The sequence below is a fragment of the Borostomias antarcticus genome, assembly GCF_949987555.1.
Source record: "Borostomias antarcticus genome assembly, chromosome: 3".
Classification (NCBI taxonomy): domain Eukaryota; kingdom Metazoa; phylum Chordata; class Actinopteri; order Stomiiformes; family Stomiidae; genus Borostomias; species Borostomias antarcticus.
The window spans coordinates 2,698,584-2,706,083 of record NC_140236.1 but is presented as its reverse complement, the minus strand read 5'-3'; the positions used below and the strand labels follow the sequence as shown (position 1 = coordinate 2,706,083).

Here is a 7,500-nt window from a genome sequence, read left to right as displayed (position 1 = left end):
CTTACCTCTGGCGTTATTTCATTCTCAGCTGTTGTTGTCCTCACACTTTCTCTGCGAGGAACAATCAATCACTTTGAGCACAATTAGGCTACACACCACCAAGCGCTACTCCACGGCTACCCGAGACTCATTTGAACGCATAGGAAACTGCTTTTTCATCGCGGGGATATTTCTGAATATAGGTCAACGATACCCGTGGGAGCATTTTGTTAGACGGTGTGTATTGTCAGCGGTCATTGTTTACTCGTTTTCCCTCTAAAATTTAATCAGATGTGTGTAGTTGTTGTTTTGCTGTCCTTTCCCGTCGTTCTTTCTAGTTCTTATAGATCTTCATCGGTGAGGCAGCCTATAATTTGCACACGAGGGAGTTGGATAGTGTTTTTTTGAAGTTATCAAAACCCCCTTGTTCTCTCGTCGCCTCACGTCTCTCGAAGTTTGGCTTTGATGTGCTCGGCTGAGTGTCGAGACATTGACGGAGCTCTCGATTTCATGCAGTGTCGCTTGGGCTGCTGAGCCAGACTCCGCGTGACCTGGGTTCATTACGGGGATTGTTACCCCTTTGATTTATTTATGGTACCGGTCACTGTTTCACTGGCGTACAGACACACACACACACACACACACGAACACACACACACACACAAAGACACGACACGGAGAGACAGAACTGCAGAGACCCTCACGCAGGAAAACAAACACACACACACCCACACACACACACACCCACCCACACACACACACACACACACACAAAGGACAAGCTTCCTTCAATCCCCAGTACCAATTTACATTCAATTACAGTATTCTATTCATCCCTAAACTCTCTCTGGGCTATTATATCATCTCTGTTGTTCTGTAGCACTTCCACTCTCCTTCAGACTTCACAAACTGCAATGTATTTTCACAGTTCAGCTCCCAATGTTTTCAACTGGTAAACTGGGAGAAAACCACTTCATATGCAAATTGAAGCGTTGTTGTTGAAGCGTTGTTGTTCAGCAAGTGTGTCCTCTGCTGCTCCCAACCTCACTCTCCCTCCCTCCCTCCCTCCCTCCCTCCCCCACTCTCCCCCCTCCCTCCCTCCCTCTCTCCCTCCCTCCCCCCCCCTCCCTCCCCCACTCGCCCTCCTTCCCCTCCACCCCCTCCCTCTCCCTCCCTCCCCCACTCTCCCCCCCCCCCCCCCCCTCCCCCACTCCCTCCACCCCCCTCCCTGAACTCTCATCAATGTGTAGCAAGTCGGTGCTTCTAAGCGCCAGTGTCTGTTGTCAGCCCTGAGCAAGACGCTAGACAAGAAGCGATCGCTCTGCATACGACACATCAGCAGCTTGCGTGTGGACATTATTAGCCCTGTCACTCACAAGAAATGAGTCCACAATGAAGTTCTCTGTCTCTGCTTTTCTCACAGCTCGTTTCTCTGCCTCCAGGCCATACGAAATACACACGCGCACATACACACACACACACACACACACACACACCTTTTCACCTATGAAATAAACCGTGATTCGAATGCTGATCGAATGCCATTTCAGTAATTAGGTGACAAGACATTACTTATTCTTACTTATTCTACTTATAATCCGATTCTAGAGAGGACAGGCTCTTCAGTAAATTGGCCCTCTCTGTGCCAACGGACCCAGCTTCATAATGGGTCAGCTAACGAGACTGTAACATCAAAGGTCCCCGGAACATCAAAGATCTTCTATTATGAGAAAAGCTCCCTTTTTAAATTTCCAGTGCTCGTGCACGTACAGTACATGTGGGTCTCTGAGGGGCCTCCTCACACACCAAGGGTGAAATAAAAAGAGGTAGTCAGTTTTTTGTGGGCAGCCAAATTCTGAAAAAATTCAGCCAAAGGTGCAAGACTTATCTATTCAAGAAATACTACCACGATTCTCCCTCTTAAAGGAATAGTAAAGGGAAAATGCATGTTTAGCCCTGTTTTAAGGTTACTTATGATCATATACAATGGTTCAGATCAAAATGTTGACAAAACTAGCACTTTTGAGAAAGTCTGATAATTGCTCTACCACCGTTTTGGTCATACAATGGATGTGGGTGGGCACCGTGAAAAATCATTCAAAAACATGTTAAACTCTCGATTACAAAGGTGTCAGCTAAATGACTGTAATGTAATGTAATCTGAAAATCAAAAGAATTGTTAACGAGCCATTCAGAAATGTCCTGCTGCGTTGTTTGAACTTCTGGAGGCGGGAACAGAGTGGGGGTGGGGAGAAGCAGCTCATTTGCATTAAAGGGACAGACACAGAAACAACACATCCAGAACAGGACTGAAACAGAGTATAGAGGTGTTGTTGTGATATATTATGTATTATGTGTTATTAACTGTGTAGTATAATCCCATCTGGGATGGGTCACTTTGGGTGGCACAACACGCAAATAAAAATTCATTTATTCATTCATTCATTCATTCATAGAGGCATTCTAGAATGATTCTTCTGAGTGGTATTCTCATATATATTCTCAAAGATATTCAAAGACATGTTTCAGGTACCCAGAGACATATTTCTTGAAAAGGAGCATAATAGGGGACCTTTAAGCGTAGCGCCTCTTATCTTCAGGGCCAGACGTGCTTCGGTGGATGTTATCAAAGGCCTGTGTCTACACCTGGAACCTTCCGAGCATTCATCAAACGGGTTAAAATCCCAGAGGTCCCCTGTTGGCCGACTGGAGGTAGGAAGAAGGAAATTGCAGGAACGCGTGGCGAGGGAGAAGGATGAGGGGTCGATAAAGACACGGACGAAGAGACTCGATAGTCTTCCACAGCCGGACACAGGAAACGTTGTTTTAGGAGGCACAGCGCTCGCTATCCAGAGACATTCAGGACGTCAAACATTCAGGACGTCAAGCTTTACCTTTTCATTCCGCTCATCAAGACTCATTCCCTACTCGGAGTGGACCATCCACCAGTTTCCTGCTGAGAACCATGGCCTCAGATATGGAGGTGCTGATTTTCATCACAGTCGCTTCACACTCTGCTGCGAACCAATCCAGAGAGTGCTGGAGGTCACAGGCCGATAACACCATCAGGACCACATCATCTGCAAAGAGCAGCGATGCGATCCCCAGCTCACCGAACTGAAAACCCGCCCCTCCACGGCTACGCCTCGATATCCTGTCCATGAAAATCACTAACAAGATTGGTGACAAAGCGCAGCCCTGACGGAGGCCAACCCCCACCGGAAAAGAATCCGTCTTACTGCTGAAGACGTGGACTGGACACACCTCTCGCTCTACGAGTACAGAGATTGGAGGGCCCTGAGCAGGGACCCCCTCGCCCCATACTCCCGCAGAACCCTCCACAATATCTCTCGAGGGACCCGGTCGTAAGCCTTCTCCAAATCCACAGAACACATGTAGACAGGTTGGGCAAACTCCCAAGCCCCCTCCAAGATCCTTGCGAGAGTGAAGAGCTGGTCAGTGGTTCCACGACCAGGACGGTATTGCACTGTATTTTGTACTGTTTGTCACTGTCATGTCTTTGCACTGTCCTGTCCTGCACCCTGTCCTATGTCGTCTGCAACAGCGTATGCCTTAACCCTAGTCACATTCCTAGTATTGTTTGTGTGAGCCATATACATGGCTAATAGACCGATCTTGAATCGTGAAATCTTGACTATCTACACCCATAGAGACCCACATCTAGATATATACAGGTCCACTTCTGGACATATCTACACCCAAACCGACCCACATCTGGATGTATTGTATACAGACCCACATCTCAACCAATCTACACCCATCAAATCAAATCAAAGCTTTATTTGAATAGCGCATTTCATACCCAGAGGCAACACAATGCACTTTACAGAGAACAAGGGAGGTGGGCATACGACCCACCTCTACATATTCCAGAGGGAAGCAAAAAAAACAGTAATCACCCGGGGGCCAGATAAGTGAGCTGTAAAAATTCTCCCTGACCCCTCTCAACAAGGCGATCGAGCAAGCTCCAGGAGTATGTTTGCCTACCGGCTAAGAACATTTATAAAGCAATACATTACATTAAATCACATTTCAGAGTAAGAGAGGCTAAAAAAGCATCATAGGAGAGACATGGCAGATACTGGTGTGTGTTTGCTATGGCCCAGGCCTAAAGCCGGAAGTGGGCTGGTGTATGTCTGTGTGTACGTGTGTGTGTGTGTTAACTAAATGCTACGACATCCACAGCAGACACAGGGGTATCTATCTATCATACAGACCCACGTCTGCCTCTTCCCTGCCCTCAATGAGTAACGAGCTTTAGGTACTGATTCTGCACACATGTCACATATACTGTGAGCTATACTACATAGGCTAGTGGGTTTGTCTCTCTCTGTGTGTCAACATCACTATCACGTTCTCCTACATCCTCTCTCTCTCTTTCACTCTCTCTCACACACACACACACACACACACACACACGACCCTAGCAAGGCTCTCCAATTTCGGAGCACCCTTCACATCCCCTGATGTTTTCTGTCTTTCTGCATGCCAGTCTTTCATTCACCCCCACACCCTCTGTTTAATACTACATGATATTATCTTAATCATCCTCCCATCTTCCATATTCAAACAGCTCCCACTGTCGTCCATTCTCTATGCGCACAGTGATATCTGCCCTGCTCTGCTGTATTATTCATAGCTTTCACATGTGACAGTTTTCAGACGGTGATATCTCTCGTTCTGTGAGAGCTCGCTGGTGGCGCTGGCTAGAGGCATTACCACAGCTGATTGCCTTGGACAGATAATGAGCTGGAGAGTGAATGTAATGGAAGCTCCTAAACGCACACACACACACAGACGGGAACTCATACACACACAAACACACACACGCAGGAATTCATACACACACACACACACACGCAGGAACTCACACACACACACAAACATGCAGGCACTCATACACACACACACACAGGAACTCATACACACACAAACACACACACGCAGGCACTCATACACACACACACACGCACACAAACACACGCGCGCGAAGGCGCAGGCACTCATACACACACAAACACACAAACGCAGGAACTCATACACACAAACACACACACGCAGGCACTCATACACACACACACACAGGAACTCATACACACACATACAAACACACACATGCACAGGTACTCATACACACACACACACAAAAACACACACTTGCATATACATGTATACACACGCACACGTGCACGCATACAGCCATTAGAATTCTAATGATGCTAATGGCTTCACATATACACACACTCACACACCCCACCCAGTACACTTACACACACTCACACACCCCACCCAGTACACTTACACACACCCCACCCAGTACACTTACAGCCACTGGAGTGGATTTGAGCAGGGCATACTATCATTTGTCCAACTTAAATATAACACACACACATGGACCATGACTTCACACACACTCACCAACACACATTATTGCACACATCCCATTTCACAATAACCAAAGCTCTACAGTATATTATTATATTTAAAACATAACTTAGATCAAATAGCAATCCAATTAAAATGTATTATCCCAGAGTTTCTCTCGGGGTTCGACACCACATGAATGAGGAAATGTTTCATGTTTTCAGAACATCTCCGCTTTTTCAAGACCATAGTCATAAATAACCAAAGCTGTAACAAAAACGAGGGATTCATTCCCTAGTGGGAGCCACACAGCACTTTATCCAACTTATTTTCCATGAATATCGTTGGTTTTGAATGTAGGGTATTTACCACTCTGCATCTGGCAATGATGTTTAATGGCTAATGTTGGACCCTCCCACGATAAATGAGAGATCTACACTGCCCTCTACTGGTGAATCGATCACGTGTTTAGAAGCGGTATTGCAGGGAGCCAAAGCACAGTTGGAACGTTGAGAAATCAGAGTTGTGGTATGAGGTCACTCAAACCATACCAACAAACAAACAAGTAAACAAACCATACCAACAAACAAGTAACAAGTAAACAAACACTGAAACAAACCGCTTAGGAGTGAAACCGGTGGCAGACCACAGGGTCAATTGTTCCTCCCAAAATCCAGACTATGACCAATTGATTAAGAGATCACTGAGCTCTCTGGTGTTATGTAGCCTATGTATCTCTCTCTCTCTCTCTCTCTCTCTCTCTCTCACACACACACACACACACACACACACACACACACTTCCTTTCCCCTTCATGTGAGAGGGGTTCCATTGAAACCATCAGTGAGGATCTCAGTCTAACGCAGTAGTGGTTCTGTGACTGGACTAGATTTCCTCGGCGGGACTCACGTGTCCAGGTGCCGGTAAATTGGAGGGCTCCTCTTTGAGCATATACAATGTTTGTTTTTCAACCCACTTCAAACCATTCCAGCGCACCCCCTCCTCTCCAACACGCCCTCCCCTCCAGCATCTTCAGCTCAAGCTGGTTGAGACACGCTACAAAATTCCAAAGTGGGGGAGAGGTTTAGTGTTTCCATAGAATTCCTGGAGTTTAGGTATCGCAGACGATTTCCTGTCCCCTCTTTTATTCTTTGAGAGCTACTGGGGGTTTGGGAGCTGAACCTGGCAACCCTCCAGACCAGTTTCTATGTATTTTGGGCTGGGGTCAAACTTGAATGAATGATAGTATAGCAATTGCTGGCCTAGGAAGAGATTTTTATAAGTCATCATGGCTATAAGACCAGCTCAACATTGATTTCTCATTTCTCAGGGAAAATCACCCACGAAAAAAACATTATTTGCCCTTCAGGGGTATCTTGTGTTTATCATGTACTGAATCCTAGTATTAACAAGAACCCATTATTCTATGAATTGCATGACCTTTTCATAGAGAGCGATGGTGTGGTCTGCGTGCCGTCTCTCTTTCTCTCTCTCTCTCTCTCTCTCTCTCTCTCTCCCTCTCTCTCTCTCTCCCTCTCCCTCTCCCTCTCTCTCTCTCCCTCTCTCTCTCTCTCTCCTCCCCCCTCTCTCTCTCTCCCTCTCTCTCTCTCTCTCTCTCTCTCTCCCTCTCTCTCTCTCTCTCTCTCTCCCTCTCTCTGTTGTAGCAGGGCTGGAGGATGTGCAGACCCAGCTGTTTCAACCCTTTTCCCATCACGTCTCAATCAGCTCCAGCAGCAGCGCCGCGATTAGCTCAATTAGAAGCGGCGTCTCCGACCAGATGCCACAAATGGTGAAACCAGGTGCGCTTTTTGCTTTGATGGTCTGTGCGAGGCTGAAAAGGCCAGCTCCTTCAGCCTTTCGGCAGTGACGTTTGTGTCCTTTGCAGAATGCAGCTACTGTAAATAAAACTACCGTGCGCTTCGCTGACCTCAGCAAATCTGTTACATTGAAATGAGCTGCGTTCAGAGAGAGAGCTGCTTCTGCCGATCCACGCTTGGCTTTTAGCATAGATGTGGTCATAGGCCTACCTGTGGCTCATTCATCCACTGTTAAAGACCTAAACCATTACCCACGCCGAGAACATGTCTCAACGGGGACACAGAGACAATTTAGAAAGTCCTCCAGAGCACACACACA

At 46.8% G+C, this 7,500-nt stretch overlaps 1 protein-coding gene across 1 annotated transcript in view; it reads right to left on the bottom strand.

The window, feature by feature from the left end:
* plch2a (phospholipase C, eta 2a) overlaps positions 1 to 7,500 on the bottom strand; it is a gene marked incomplete at both ends in the record, with an annotated part of 130,709 nt that overhangs the window by 122,168 nt on the left and 1,041 nt on the right. The window lies entirely within an intron of this gene.